Source organism: Dermacentor variabilis, chromosome 1 (genome assembly GCF_050947875.1).
Source record: "Dermacentor variabilis isolate Ectoservices chromosome 1, ASM5094787v1, whole genome shotgun sequence".
Classification (NCBI taxonomy): domain Eukaryota; kingdom Metazoa; phylum Arthropoda; class Arachnida; order Ixodida; family Ixodidae; genus Dermacentor; species Dermacentor variabilis.
In genome coordinates this window covers 18362347-18379283 of record NC_134568.1, presented here as the reverse complement: position 1 = coordinate 18379283, position 16937 = coordinate 18362347, and positions in this window count along the sequence as shown.

Below are 16937 nucleotides of genomic sequence, written 5' to 3'. Positions count from 1 at the left end.
AGAAGGGGAAAGAGCCTGGCGGGGCTTAGTGAGGGTTGTGCCGTGCTTGCTGACTGAGCGGTTGAGTTTCAGCGTAGTTCTAACGCTTGCCGGGAACGAGAACAAAAATGTGAACTCTCCCGAAGTCACTTTGCAGTGTCCTGTGCGAACCTGAACGTGAGAACGAGGCCTTCTCTGTGCGCTGCGCTCAAGAAACGTCGAGGGACGCCCGACTTCGGTTATGAGCATCATCGAGCGACATCCCTCCGGACAGCGGATGCAGTCCCCTGTCCATCGGGATCTCCTTCCCCCGGCGGGGCGGTCTGTTACGTTTCGCCTACGACGCGCGGTTTAGCCGGCGCGGCTGCAACAAAGCGGCAGACATTTTGGCCCGTTCGGCGTCGCCGCTACGCCTCCCCGCCAAGCGCGTCCAGGCATGTTCCGATGCCACGTGTCTTCATGTGCGTGTGTGAGTGTATGTGCATATTGGTGCCCACGCTTGTCGAAGCGCGGCAGCCGGGGAGAGGAGCTCCCAACAACTGTGAAGCGAGGGGGTCTGACAGGCGCCGACACGACAGTGTGAGCCACCTTCTCCTCCCCATTGTGCCCGACCGGCGGCGACACGACAGTGTGAGCCACCTTCTCCTCCCCATTGTGCCCGACCGGCGGCGACACGACAGTATGAGCCACCTTCTCCTCCCCATTGTGCCCGACCGGCGGCGACACGACAGTGTGAGCCACCTTCTCCTCCCCATTGTGCCCGACCGGCGGCGACACGACAGTGTGAGCCACCTTCTCCTCCCCATTGTGCCCGACCGGCGGCGACACGACAGTGTGAGCCACCTTCTCCTCCCCATTGTGCCCGACCGGCGGCGACACGACAGTATGCGTCACCTTATCCCATTGTGCCCGAGCAGGCACAGTCACGTGCTCGTCTATAGAGGGGTTCCTTCTTGCCCTCAACTGCGAGAGTATAAAAGCAGCTGCCCCCGGACGCCAAAGGAGGGCTCCGATTTCTTCTGTTGAGTAAAGTGCACTCCCGTCTCTCTACTTCGGTCAACCTGACCGCCAACTCTTTGCGATGTTAGAATAAACAAGTTGTTTTGTTGTTACCAGTCGACTCATGCTTTGCCGGGACCTTCGGATGCTTCCAGTTGTACCCCAGGCCGCCAGGCCAACGCTACCCTTGGGGCTTGCGACCCAGGTGCAACCACGGGCGTCAGCGCCGAGTTCCCAACAACTCGCGCCAGCGGTGCGATTACAACACTTATGATGAGTGAGGAAACGATGCACATAGTGTTTGACCTTTGGGGTGTCGACTGCAGTGTTTTATACTTAGCACTTGAATGATACGATCAATGTGTTTTTCGTTTGATTTCTGGCGTAAACTGCTGTACTACTACATTTTGGTCTTTATAGACACCAACTTGTTTTCGCATAGCCGAATAGGGCTGTTTTTAGAATGTAGAAACCTACGCGAAGGCTTCTCAACGGTAATAATATATGAAAAGTTTGTAACACTTACGCAGCGAACGGACGGCGGACGATGAGTGTTGCGCGACGGAGCGCTGCCATGCGGGTTCATTTTGAGAGCCTATAGAAGAAAGGCCATCCCATGCGACGGCGCTTCGGTTTTCAATATGTGCACGAGCGACTGCCCGTATTTTTCTTGTCATCATCTAAACATTCTTGCTGCGTTAGCGCTAGCTTGCTATTATGTATATGGCCCATCCGGCATGTCTTAATGCAAAAGCTTCTGCTGCATAACGTCCTTGAAGCGTTGTCGCATTATATCGTATTGAGGCGTTGTGTCGCCAAGGCAAACTCGGTCCTAACCCTACGAGAGCGGATATAGACAAAGAATCGGGGTGTCCCGTTGCCGCGTCCTCGCTCAGGGCATTTCATCATCGTCATTGTAATCAACCTATTTTCACGTCTATATTTCGAGGCTCCATTGGCTTTTGCTGGAACTGTGCTGGCTGTTGCTGAGCTGAGCGCAGCCGGTTTGAGAGAGCGTTCGTGTTCACTGGTTATCGAGTGCAGAGAACGGCCGGTATTCGTGCAAACAGCTGTACCGATTTTCTGGCCACATATACCTGTAGACCTGAATGGATTTGTTCTCCGGGTTTATTTGTCCCCACGTCTCATGGGGCAGCGCTCGTTCGAGACAGTTCTTATCATTTTGAGTGCACTGGACCGCGCTAGTTGTGCTACCTGTGGTCGATTTTCAGCGCCTGTACGTCTCCCGTGATGCGCGGCCGTTCTCGTTGCTGGGAGGTGACGTAGAGCAACTTTCGCTGTAGAGTTCCATCTGTTCGTTTTTTACCTTTACTGGTCCGGCATATCGATCGTCACTAACCTTTCCTTCTTTAAGAAATAATTGCAGTACCCATTCTCTTTCTCTTTTATTTATCATTCTTTCTTTTTATTGGCACGAATCCACTCTTTAAGGATTGGTCCATAATCGGGTAGCACAAAAGTAGATGTGGAGCCTTGGTCACATACCCACTCTAGGGTATTGCCCGACAACTGGGCAGGTGAAAATAAAATAAGAAATGAAAATAATTCTAGCAAAACTAGGTTAGAATCAAGGAATATATTGGAGATAATGAATTTCGAATATAAAGGAGAGAATAAGGAAAAGAGAAAAACTAACCTGATTTAAGAAAAGAAAAAAAATTGAATGCGAGAATTTAAAGATTAAAACGCGTTGAATTCACAAGAAAATCCTGGATGATAGCGCGAACCTTCCCATCACCGTGCCGAATATTCGAGATTCTCAATGACAGAAAATTACGAACAGTCATATCTAATCCAAAAATACGAAACGGGGCTTTTAGTGTTCTTTTTCCTGAGCTAAGAAATCGTCGACCCCCCCCCCCCCCCCAGATATGCAAAAAAAATTCTATGGTCTCATTTTCTCTGAAAAAAAAATCAAAGCCATTCCGCCCTGCGAAGATGGATCACCAGCGGAGCTGTAGACGTCGTGCTAAGAAAACTTGTGGTAAAGACTTTATTGCATCACTCATTGTCACTTGGTAACGACGGCCACAACGGCTTTGTGGTCGCTATGATATAAATTGATCGGCATACTAGCAACTGCAGAGACTTTCTTTGAGAATTTCAAATCGATGCACGTACGCCGCTGGGCGGTCGGTTGGGCCGGATCAGTGTGGCATCGCAAGCGCAATGTCTCCAACACCAAACGCGTGAACTACTCCTTCTTCGGTCCCGACGCATCCACACTGAGATCACCGACAACGACCAGAGGGGTAGCGTCATCGCAACTAATCCACGCAAAGTGAGTAGCCATGAACCTTTCGACGTCGCAGTGAGATGAGTTCGGCGATACATACACGGTAGCTACCACGATCCCGTCCTCCGTGTGTGCTGCACACATGCCACCGCACGCAGCAACATCTTCATCCTGCGAGTCCAGGACATACGGTCGCACGTGTGTTTTGTCCTTTGCGTATACTGCAACACCACCCGCGCGCGATTCCACACGCCTGCCAAACACGATTCCGGTGTGGCCATCGACTTCATACAACGCATCCGACCGCGTTTCGGAGAGGCACAACGTGGGTATCTCGCTGAGAACGGCATCGTGCGTGAGATCGACATGGCTTCGCTTTGATCTGTTCCAGGGGGCCGGTATTCGGCGCGTCTAGATACTTCCCGCCTGGCCTGTCGCTTACGGTCGGCCTCTCGGGCACGATCTTCGGTGGTGTCTGCCGCAAGCCGCTGTCGATCGTACTCTGGTTCGCGCCGTTGCGCTTGGTAAGCGAGCTGCTCTTCGGGAATCCTAACCGTACGCGTAGCCTCCCCATCGCAACTCATACTTCTTACGGGGCTCTGCCTTAAGGGGCTATGAGCCATTTAATTTTTCGCTTGCTTACAGAGGTATGAGCGCTTACGCTGTTATGAGCCGTAGATGATGAACGCGACGGAACTGCACTCCTAGAGAAATAAGAAACTCCCCATGATTGTCACAAAGGATTTCAACGTGGACCTCTCCAATCCGGCCAGCCAGTGGTTCCCCCGTTACATGTAAGAAGTGTTTGGCGTCACCCTAAATATCACGAACCGAGTGCCCAATACGCGACGTGGCGGTGTCTCCGGCGCGGGTGGATGATAGGTGGCGCAGGCGTAGGTGTGCGATTACTGCGCGGCGCGCGCTTTCGTGAACGGATAGCGTCGGGTAGGCTTAGCCGCAGCAGGTGGGTTGACTGTCTCGGGCCGCGCAGGTGGGTACGTTAATGTTATGTCGACATGGCCTCTACGAACGCCACGCCGGGCACATTTGGCACCCCGGGACTGCGGCCTGAAGAAAGAACACCCAAACGCAGACAGATACCGAAGCGATGAACAATTTATTCAGAGCGCGGCCTCTTAAATAGGTTATGCATGACTACCACAGCGCCCCCTGAGGGCGAAAAGGTTTCGGTTCCGAAACCGAAACCTCGATATAACAGTTTAAATAAACCCCACATAGTCTATATATAGACTTTGTGGAAGGTAACGCATCCTGTTGCAGTCGTGTGAAGCCGTATACATAGGCGACAACACGTCATTTCGGCGCGAGTGCAACTTTTTGCAAATTTAACCGAAATCCCCCTTGCGCATGAGACGGTGACGCACAGTTTTCTACATGGTCTCAACGATCTAATTCTGTATTTATTAAAACGCCACAAGAAAGTGGCAAAGCGCGAGGCACAGGCAACTGCGGTTTCGGGCCTCATATTGACGTGTTTATGTACTGTGCGTTGTTGCTTGACTCGATGTTTACGTTTAGCTTGTGCTTGTTCCTAACTACACATACACGCAAGATCCCCATCAAACAAATTTTAGAACTGCTAGAAGAAAACAACATGTGCGAAGGTTCGCTTTCACAGCCTTTATCCCACACATCAGTGGCAAGGATGAAACGATCTATGCCATAGTGCTGGGTTTCTAAAGTCGGCTTCGCCGCAATACAGGGGTGTTGACTTGTGACACTGATTTCGATCTCCCGAGCGACGAAGATATGAGCTCCCAAGCTACACCTTCCTCTTAAGTTCTATAATTCCCTGTAAAATCAAGCATGAGTGGAAACGGCAAATCAGATGACCGAGTGCTCTATGCTGTTACGTTTCGCCTACGACGCGCGGTAAAGCCGGTGAGGATACAACAGACGCCAGGGCTTCGTTCAAAGCGGCAGACATTTTGGCCCGTTCGGCGCCGCCGCTACGCCTCCCTGCCAAGCGCGTCCAGGCATGTTCCAATGCCACGTGTCTTCATGTGCGTGTGTGAGTGTATGTGCATATTGGTGCCCACGCTTGTCGAAGCGCGACAGCCGGGGAGAGGAGCTCCCAACAACTGTGAAGCAAGGGGGTCCGAGCGGCGCCGACACGACGGCTGCTCCTCCTTCTCTTCCCATTGTGCCCACGCTTGTCGAAGCGCGGCAGCCGGGGAGAGGAGCTCCCAACAACTGTGAAGCAAGGGGGTCCGAGCGGCGCCGACACGACGGCTGCTCCTCCTTCTCTTCCCATTGTGCCCACGCTTGTCGAAGCGCGGCAGCCGGGGAGAGGAGCTCCCAACAACTGTGAAGCAAGGGGGGTCCGAGTGGCGCCGACACGACGCTGCGCCACCTTATCCCTTTGTGCCCGAGCGGCACCGTCACGTGCTCGTCTATGGAGGGGTTCCTTCTTGCCCTCAACTGCGAGAGTATAAAAGCAGCTGCGCCCGGACGCCAAAAGGAGGGCTCCGATTTCTTCTGTTGAGTAAAGTGCACTCCCGTCTCTCTACTTCGGTCAACCTGACCGCCAACTCTTTGCGATGTTAGAATAAACAAGTTGTTTTGTTGTTACCAGTCGATTCATGCTTTGCCGGGACCTTCGGATGCTTCCAGTTGTACCCCAGGCCGCCAGGCCAACGCTACCCTTGGGGCTTGCGACCCAGGTGCAACAACGGGCGTCAGCGCCGAGTTCCCAACAACTCGCGCCAGCGGTGCGATTACAACAACTGTCTGCCAGCGGTGAGATCGCGACAACGGAGGCCAGCAGCGAAGAGATCCAGTTGACTGTATGCTGAGCAGCTCAACGACCATCCGGGAGCAGTGCAACGAGCCCTGTGTGATGACTGGTTGCCTGCAGCGGAACGACTGCGCTGAATTCTTGGCTGCGAGGTTTGGTGAGTGCGGGACTTTCTTCTTCTGAGCTTTGCCAGGCTTTTGTTAGTGTCAGAAACGGAGCTGGTAATTGTGGTTGTCGTTGCTGCCGGGTTAGTTTGCGGCAAGACAATATTAGGCAGTAGAGAAAGCAGCATTCAGAGCAGCCATGGATTTGAAGTCGTTGCGCAAACCGAAATTGCTGGAGCTTGCAAGAGAGTTGGGTCTGGATGTCTCGGACAAACTCAGAAAACCAGAACTGCTAAGGGCTATTCTTGAGTTAGAAGCTGAGGATGACGAGCTGTCGGAATGCCTTGAGACCATTGAGGAGAGGAGGCAGAGGATTTCGACAAAGTGAAATCGAGTCTGCTAAAAAAGTACAGGCTGTCAGCGGAGGCGTTCCGTCGGAAGTTTCGGGAAAATGAGAAAGGCAGAAGTGAGTCATACACAGAGTTTGCGTACAGGCTAATGTCAAACATGCAGGAGTGGCTCAAAGAAGAGAAAGCGTTTGGTGACCACGATAAAGTTCTGCAGTGCTTCGGGCTAGAACAGTTTTATAGTCGGTTACCTGAGAACGTGCGGTACTGGGTCTTGGATAGGCCAGACGTTAGTACGGTGGCTAGAGCCGCTGAGCTAGCCGAGGAGTTTGTGACGCGTCGGGCTTGCGGAGCTAAGGACGGTCAAAAGGGTGAATTTGGCTCCAAGTTTGAGAGGCCGAAGTTCACACCCATGAGAGCAAAGGGGAACACACGTAGTGCGGAGGCGAGTGAAAGCAGTGCGACCGAACGTAAAGAGACGGAGGCAGCCGAAGCCGAACGCAGAAAGCGGTTCGAGATGAGGCAAGCGCGCGTGTGTTATACGTGCCAGAAGCCGGGTCACTTTTCGGCGCAGTGTCCGGAAACAAAAACAAAAGTTGTGTTTTTGTCATTATGCAGCACTGACGAGAACATGAAGCTTCTCGAGCCTTACATGCGAGACCTCCTCGTGAACGGGAAAGAGTGCCGAGTGCTTCGCGATTGCGCAGCTACGATGGATGTAGTTCACCCCTCTTACGTAGAACCCGATAGGTTCACGGGCGAGTGCGCATGGATCAAGCAAGCCGTGGAAGCTCATAGCGTGTGTCTGCCCGTAGCAAAAGTGCTTATTGAAGGACCTTTCGGAGCGCTTGAGACGGAGGCCGCAGTGTCATCTATGCTGCCCCCCCAGTACCCGTACCTATTTTCGAACAGGTCCGATCACCTCCTGCGCGAGAAGGGGCTTTTGTTTGGTGAGGCTAGCGTTCAGGCCTTAACCAGATCGAAGGTTCGGGAGCTCGCTGCAAAGGCGGTAGTTGCGGGGCCGACGTTGTCAAACAATGAAAAAGGGTCAGAGGCGCAGCAAGCCGATATTCAGAGCACGCCTGAACTGAATAAAATTGAGTCTGTAACGTTAAAGGCACCAGATACCGGAGAGGAAATTGCCGATGCGGGAAAGTTAGAAGAGCTATCTGCAGACTTGCTCATCGCGCCTACGTCAGATGGACTTAATAGGTTGCTAAAAGTCAGCCGGTCGGCTTTGATAGCCGAGCAAAAGAAGGATGGCAGCCTAGAAAACGTGCGCTGCAATGTCAAGGAAGGTATCGCCAAGAAAAATGCTCGCTTTGTGGAAAGAGGTGGAGTCCTGTACCGGAAGTATCTAGACCGCAGAGGAGTGGAGTTCGATCAGCTGATCGTGCCTCAATGCTATCGTCAGGATCTGTTGCGCTTGTCGCACGGGGGTTCGTGGTCCGGACACCTAGGAGTTAAGAAAACTAAGGACCGTCTCTTGCAAGAGTACTATTGGCCAGGGTGTTTTCGGGACGCAGACCATTTCGTGAGGACATGTGACACCTGTCAGCGGGTGGGCAAACCAGGGGACAAATCGAGGGCGCCGTTGAGATTGGTACCTATCATTACGGAGCCTTTTAGACGGCTCGTTATTGATACAATGGGACCTCTGCCGGTAACAGCCACAGGGTACAGACACATTTTGACTGTGATCTGCCCAGCGACAAAGTTCCCTGAAGCAGTGCCGCTTAAAGAACTCAGCTCAGTTGAGATAGTCAATGCACTACTGTCCATATTTGCGCGAGTTGGTTTTCCTGCGGAAATCCAATCAGATCAGGGCACAGTGTTTACTAGCGCTTTGACGACAACTTTTCTCGAAAGGTGTGGGGTAAAGCTGTTACACAGCTCAGTGTACCACCCACAGTCGAATTCCGTTGAGAAGCTCCACTCCGTCATGAAGCGCGGGTTGAGAGCATTGTGTTTTGAACATCAAACTGACTGGGAGCTGTGTCTGCCTGGGGTGATGTTTGCATTAAGGACCGCGCCGCATGCAGCTACGGGGTTTTCGCCAGCTGAGCTGGTGTACGGTCGCTCGCTGCGATCTCCGCTTCGCATGCTTCGAGAATCGTGGGAAGGCAGGGGCGACGACCCAGTCGTGGTGGAGTACGTGCTTAAGCTCCTCGAACGCTTAAGAAGGGTACAGGAGTTGTCAGGTGAAGCAATGGCAAAGGCCCAGCAGAGGGCCAAGGTTTATTATGATCGGACCGCCAGGGCCCGTCGTTTTGAGGTGGGCGATGAGGTCATGATATTGCGCACATCGCTAAACAACAAACTAGACGTGCAGTGGGAGGGCCCAGCACGAATTGTTCAGAAACTGTCGGACGTTAACTACGTGGTAAGTCTGCCAGGAAAGCGGAAAGCACAGCAAGTTTACCACTGTAATCTGCTCAAACCTTATAGACAAAGGGAAGCAGTGGTGTGCATGATGGTAAACGTTCCTGAAGAGCTTCCGGTCGAGCTTCCGGGACTAGGCTCAGTGACGAACAGGGAAGACACCGGTCAAGTCATTAGTGACCTTATCAATAAAGCACCGCTGTCGCCTGAGCAGAAAACCGAACTACACCAGCTCTTACAAGAGTTTCAAGGTCTGTTCTCTGAGAGGCCTGGTAGGACTTCTGTCCTCACTCATGACATAGAACTTACCTCCCCAGAGCCAGTACGATCCAAGGCGTACCGGGTGTCACCCCGCCAGAGCGATATTATGGAGGCTGAGGTAAAGAAAATGCTACAGCTCGGTGTTATTGAGGCAGGTGAGAGTGATTATACCTCCCCTTTGATTTTAGTTGAGGTACCGGGCAAGGAACCTCGTCCTTGCGTCGACTACCGCAGGCTTAATTCCATCACTAAGGATCAAATTTATCCGATCCCTAACATCGAGGAGCGCCTTGAGAAAGTTAGTAGCGCTCAGTTTATTTCCACCCTAGATCTTGTCAGGGGTTATTGGCAGGTTCCACTTACAGAACAGGCTAGTAGGTATGCGGCGTTCATTTCACCAATGGGAACATTCCGTCCTAAAGTGTTGAGTTTTGGCTTGAAGAACGCGCCATACTGTTTTTCAAGCCTTATGGATAAAGTGTTGCGGGGACAGCAAGAATTCGCTTTACCGTATTTAGACGACGTAGCGATATTCTCCGCATCCTGGTCTGAGCATATGGCACACTTGCGGGCAGTATTAACCCGCCTGCGCGAAGCGGGCTTGACAGTCAAGGCTCCCAAGTGCCAGTTAGCACAGGCCGAGGTTGTCTACCTCGGTCACGTGATTGGTCAGGGTCGTCGCCGCCCCTCTGAAATAAAGATGGCCGCTGTGCGAGACTTCCCGCAACCGCGCACGAAGACCGATATTCGGTCGTTCTTAGGTGTCGCCGGCTACTATCAGAGGTACATCCCCAGGTACTCTGATATCGCGGCTCCCCTGACGGATGCTCTAAGAAAGACAGAGCCGCAAACAGTCGTCTGGGACGAGACAAAGGAAAGAGCTTTTAGCGCCCTAAAGAGTGCCCTAACAAGCCAGCCTGTGCTACGATCGCCAGACTATACAAAAGGGTTCGTTGTTCACTGCGATGCTAGTGAGCGAGGCATGGGCGTTGTACTGTGCCAACGGGAAAATGGAGAAGTAGAACACCCCGTCCTGTATGCTAGTCGTAAGCTGACCAGTCGTGAGCAGGCGTATAGCGCCACCGAGAAAGAGTGTGCATGTCTCGTGTGGGCCGTTCAGAAATTGTCATGCTATCTAGCCGGCTCGAGGTTTATCATTGAGACGGATCACTGCCCTCTCCAATGGCTGCAGACCATCTCTCCCAAAAATGGCCGCCTCCTGCGCTGGAGCCTCGCTTTGCAACAATATTCCTTTGAGGTGCGTTACAAAAAGGGGAGTCTCAACGGTAACGCCGATGGCTTAAGTCGAAGCCCCTAACGTAGGAATCAGCCTCAAAATTGTTTGTTACTGATGTTTTTCTTCCTGAGGCAGGATTTTTTTAACATATTGCTTTTGTTTAGTGTTTCAAAGTGATGATATGCTTTCTAGTGCAATTTTCCAATTTGTGGACGCGTTCTGAGTGCTGCTAGACTACTGTAAGGAACTAGGCAGTGGTATAAAAAGGGGAAAGAGCCTGGCAGGGCTTAGTGAGGGTTGTGCCGTGCTTGCTGACTGAGCGGTTGAGTTTCAGCGTAGTTCTAACTCTGGCCGGGAACGAGAACAAAAATGTGAACTCTCCCGAAGTCACTTTGCAGTGTCCCGTGCGAACCTGAACGAGAGAACGAGGCCTTCTCTGTGCGCTGCGCTCAAGAAACGTCGAGGGACGCCCGACTTCGGTTATGAGCATCATCGAGCGACATCCCTCCGGACAGCGGATGCAGTCCCCTGACCATCGGGATCTCCTTCCCCCGGCGGGGCGGTCTGTTACGTTTCGCCTACGACGCGCGGTAAAGCCGGCGAGGATACAACAGACGCCAGGGCTTCGTTCAAAGCGGCAGACATTTTGGCCCGTTCGGCGCCGCCGCTACGCCTCCCTGCCAAGCGCGTCCAGGCATGTTCCAATGCCACGTGTCTTCATGTGCGTGTGTGAGTGTATGTGCATATTGGTGCCCACGCTTGTCGAAGCGCGGCAGCCGGGGAGAGGAGCTCCCAACAACTGTGAAGCAAGGGGGTCCCAGCGGCGCCGACACGACGGCTGCTCCTCCTTCTCTTCCCATTGTGCCCACGCTTGTCGAAGCGCGGCAGCCGGGGAGAGGAGCTCCCAACAACTGTGAAGCAAGGGGGTCCGAGCGGCGCCGACACGACGGCTGCTCCTCCTTCTCTTCCCATTGTGCCCACGCTTGTCGAAGCGCGGCAGCCGGGGAGAGGAGCTCCCAACAACTGTGAAGCAAGGGGGGTCCGAGTGGCGCCGACACGACGCTGCGCCACCTTATCCCTTTGTGCCCGAGCGGCACCGTCACGTGCTCGTCTATGGAGGGGTTCCTTCTTGCCCTCAACTGCGAGAGTATAAAAGCAGCTGCGCCCGGACGCCAAAAGGAGGGCTCCGATTTCTTCTGTTGAGTAAAGTGCACTCCCGTCTCTCTACTTCGGTCAACCTGACCGCCAACTCTTTGCGATGTTAGAATAAACAAGTTGTTTTGTTGTTACCAGTCGACTCATGCTTTGCCGGGACCTTCGGATGCTTCCAGTTGTACCCCAGGCCGCCAGGCCAACGCTACCCTTGGGGCTTGCGACCCAGGTGCAACAACGGGCGTCAGCGCCGAGTTCCCAACAACTCGTACCAGCGGTGCGACCACAACAACCGGTGCCATCGGTGGGATTCAAACAATGCCTACATCCGTTCGATGCATGCATACGTGCAACGAGCACAGCGGCCAGGTAGCGCATAAAAAAGATTAGAATATATATATATATATATATATATATATATATATATATATATATATATATATATATATATATATATATATATATATATATATATGTGTGTGTGTGTGTGTGTGTATGTATATATATATATATACAGGCAGGAGTGTATACGCATTCCTGTGCGCCATCACCTGAAGCGCGTTAAAAGACTATATCGATAGTACTTTGCCTGCCAAGGGCGGAGTGTCCGACCCCACTTACGCTTCGTCGGCGGAGGAGTTGAATGAGCCGGGAACTCCACCTGACTGGAAGGGAGGACGCAGGTTATTTCACTCAACCTTCAAGGAGAGAGTAAGTCCCGCAGTCAACTCTCCACCGGCTTTGCACGGAGTAACAGAATTCTGGCGAGAGTAACACAGTTGTTATGCTCTGGCTACACTCCCTACAGTTGTAAGAGTGTAGGCGAGTCGGCTTGTCGAGACGAGATCTGGTTCTCGGATTCACGCAGACGCTAGCAGGTCGGACCCGAGTAGCATTGGACTGGGCCGTCAGCCAGACTGGGAAGGGTGCACAGGGTGAATCGTTCAACCCGATTGGAGAAAAGTACGTGCACGCGGTTGTGTCGGTCTCGGTCAACCCGACTTGTGACTCTACCCACATTCATCGAGTTCAATTAAACGAAGCTAGCGAAAGGATGTAATCTAGTCGTGTGGAAATGCTTAGCCGCAAGAGCTGGACAATAAACGGTTTTTCTATTAACGCTATAGCGTTAATAGAAAACAAGCACCACACGTGAGTGAAGTGCTCCCACAGCCCTTATAAGGACTGTGGGAGCACTCCTCTCGTGTGGTCGCTGTTTTGTTGTATACTGTGGGTAGACTAACTTGCAGGAACCCGACAGGTGCTGAACAGGCGAGGTCAACCTGACTCTCCACCTGCCGTGCTTACACGTGCCTAATTTTCGCGTGTCTGACAGCAACTTTGTTCCTTGCACAGGAGGCCTGTGAGAGAGGCAGATACCATCGTACGTGGAGGTTTGAAGTGTAGAAAGAGCATCTGACGCTGCGCCCAAGTGTCAGTAAATCCCAAACCGTCAGTCCTACGGCTATGTTTAGATGCATTTTCCCAAGTGACTCCAAGAGACTGGAGTCAAACTGCGGCAAGTGTTCCGATTGCTATAGGTGTAAACGGAAAAGAACGGGCGTCGATTGACGTGCCGCCACAGGTCGGCTTCATATACATATTTCAGTCTTGTATACATCGCACTCTTGGTTTACAAATAGGCGCTATGCATGAAACTGCAAAGAATGCCGAACCTAATCGGATTCACCCAGAAAAGGTGGCCAACGTTTTTGATAGGTGGGCGTATACAAGGCACTTTGAAAGGGCAAGATTTACCACATCAAAACATCAGTCGGAAGGCAATTAAGTTATTTTTTTCAGTCGTGCTTAGCGAAATTTAACTTGTTTCGTCTCCAGTAGTTACACTTTGGCTATGCCTGAGAGGGCGTTTGTCGAGACATTATGAACTCGCTGAGAACTCGCACGCTGCGGTTGTGAGCAGCAACTTTGAACAACAGTCGCACTTTCTTGGCATTAGGTCAATGACTCAATCCAAGTAGTGTAAGAAACACACGCTGCGTTAGCAAGCAGAGCGCACGCTGGGTGATTGCGCCTTTCGCAGAAACATGCATCTCTATGACAACGCGCGGCATGACGGGAAATCTCCTCCGTAGAGAGTTTTGTAACGAGCAGTGCGCGGCGCATTACAGCGAAGTGTTCTCATTATAAAGAAAGGCAAAATTGTACTTTTTTTTCAATCCGTATTGTCATAATATTGCAAAGTTTAACCTACGCTTCCGTATGGCTCTACACTCTGATTCAACTCATGGAGAAGTTGATGTTTTAGTTGAAGCAGTCTACATCCATAACACAGTGATCCTGTTATGGCCCTGTAGCCTATACAGGGACACTATCGCCGCATAGAGTAACTGCGTGTGTTGCAAAACAGGATTGAACCACTCTCGCGCCGCCGCGTGCCGACGACGAGCTTAACGCCTAATTTGTGACTGCAGCGTGATTTTTCTCAACGCCTTTACAGCCTTTCCGAAAAACGCTTATCTCAACACGTTTGCATTGAAACTGGTGTTTCCACTTAAGCTTGGGAACCTGAAGCAGTAGCGTAGCCAGAACCAGAATCAGGCTGCGGGTGTGGCTACTAACAACCTGCTTATATTTCTTAGGACGGTGTTCTTATAGCGACAGACAGCATTTCGGCGCACTATTAAAAATTGAAACTCAAAGTAATATGACTATAGTTAAAGCAATAATCTAGACGCTTTATGAGAGGTTCACGGCTGCAATTAACAAGATACAAGCTTTTCACTTTGCATTTCCCGCCCGCAGGAACAGGCGGGACTTAATGTAGCCGTCAATCGAGCAAATTGGCGCATAAACCCCAGGCACAAGGACATCCTGCAGGCGACGGCTATCATTTGTGCCGTCTCATATTCTCCTCTACCTGGGAACGATGCTGTGGATTCGCGTCAATGACCAGGGTGTTCTCCGCGCAAGCTCACAGACGTCCCAAGGAGAACATGCGGGTCTACCACTTTTTTCTGGCTGCGATGAAATGGCATGCCACAAGTACATGGCTGCTATAGGGCTTTCGATTACTCGATCTCAAGGCCCGTGCGAAAATTTATATCGTTTCGTCTGCGACGGGTGGAAACACCAACACCACCTGCTGTCCATCGTGGACGCCACGGAAGATGCGATGTATGGTCGCGCGCTCAACGCGACCGAGTGGACCATCGAAGACGGCGGCAGCCAGTATTTCGCAGTGCCGTCGGGATTGAACGTCGAGAAGAAGGTAGCCGGCCTTGCCAAGTCGTGCATGGAGCTTTCACAGAGCAGCTTGCCCGACCTCAAGAAGTTCATGGGCGCGCCATCTCCCGTGGCCAAAGACCTCTCGCTTGGATCTGTTAGATGCTGATCGATCTGTCTGGCAACTGGAACGTGCATCTGTGGTTCCACGTGAGCTTCGAACTGGCTCCTCTTCGCGGCGGGACCGGGGAGCCCGTGCTAAAGATTGGCCACAGCGCTGACTTTTATGCCTGGATTGCCACCACGCAGACGTTCGTCAGTCAGCCAGCGGAGACGGCAGCGTCACTCCTGTACCGGCGGTACGTGCGAGCCAGGTTACGGCTATTCGATGCTTCTGAAGCGGTCGACGACGAGGTCATCGCCAAAATCGAGGCAATGGACCGCGGCTCACACTACAGGTCCTGGGCCCCGCCATGGCCGAGCCGGACTCAAGAGTTCTGCGCATGTCGATCCGCAACCTCACAGACAAAGCGACTCCAGACATTGCTGCTGGACGGCTGCTGCTCCTGTTGAACGAGTACTTCATCTGGGCACGCCGCTTTTCAGCTCGGGACATCGTGCAAGTGGAAAATCCTGGCCTGCTTCGGTCCGTCGTCAACCTACTGGGACTCGCATCCGATACGCTAGAGGCGCTCACGCTAAGCCTAGGACTTCGCGTTGCTCACGAGTTGGGCTGGATGGCTAGCCGAGAGATCGCGGATGTCACGCTGGAGCTTGCTGGCCTACCTCCGTCGGCGCATTGGCGTCGCTGCCTCATTCAGGTCGAAAGCACCGTGGGCATTCATTGGATGGCTCAATTTGTTTCCGAAGCACCGAGAAGCTGAGGCTGTCGTTCGGGACGTGCGGGACGTTCTCGTTGACGCGGTGGGGCGCCACAAGAAGACCTTGCTCCATCTTTGGGCCCTGGGCGCCATTGTACTGTGGAACAGCGAGAACTTCCTAGCAATTGTGCTGCCAGGACCGACACGCGGAGTTCGCTTCTTCGTCGACTGGTTGAACCTGATGAACGGGTGCTGGCGCCTCCTGGAGCAAGACATAACGAACGTTCTCAAGCCAGGTTCCTTTTTGAGCCACCGATGGAGCTTTCATGGCGCGCTGACTGTCGCCGAAAACTACTTTGTTTTCCCGCTGTTCCATCCATACCTCCCGGCGGCCGTTAACTACGGCGGCGTCGGACGCCTCCTCGCTGACGAAGTGCTCAGGGGCCTGTACCACGATCATCTCTTCAACGTGAACCCCCTTCGCAAGCAAAAGATCCGCAATGATAACATTCAGCAGACCAGCGACACTTCCACTGCGCCACAGGAGTGGTTTCCAAATTACGTGGACTTGAAGGCCCTCCTGGCCAGCCTGGCTGCCTACAGGCTCGGCATTGCTCGAAACACAAGCAGTGCGTACGCCAAAGAGTCAAGCTTCGCGCAAGACAGACTCTTTTTCGTGGCGTCTTGCTACGCTCTGTGCTCCAGCGGCAACCACGTGGTCGTGCTGTATGGGGATGCAAGCCATCGCTGCAATGAGCCCGTCAAGGCGCTGCCCGAGTTCGCGGCAGCGTTTTAGTGCGTAAAAACACAAGCTCTGCAATAGGCTTCGCATGAGCATTACTTGCTCTCTTTGCTTCACGTCCGTGGCTTGCTCGTGGTGGTGGTCACGCGTGGCTTATTAAAATTCTTGCCGGACGTTATTCTTTGAATACTATCGTTATGCTGAACAACAACAACGACGACGACGACGACGACGACGACGACCACAACAACAACAACACTAAATTACCAAACACGTTTAGCTGGCGCTAGTTGCACCAGTCAAAACGTCACAGTTCGAAGCAATGTAGTTGGCGTTTTGGTACAGTATTTCTTACATTGGACAGCTTTATCCTGAAAAAAAAATGAACGAAAAAAAAAGCGGCAGACTAATTTTTGTCACGAGATGCCCATTGGGCACACAACGATTTTCTTTACAGGTCTAACTTGCGGTTCGAAACGATGCCATCTGGAATGTAAAGGTAACTGCACCAATGCAGATTAAGAATAGCTTACTATTGGTCAAAGTTTTCTGTGTGGCGGCTAGATGTTCAAGCAGATTAGGCAAATAATTTTTTACGCTATGTAGTTTGGATAGGTGCACTGATAACCATTCACACACGAACGCTTTAGAACTAGAACAGAATTGGGTAGTATTAGTAATAGTAAAACTTCATTAAGATTGGAAGGGGGGG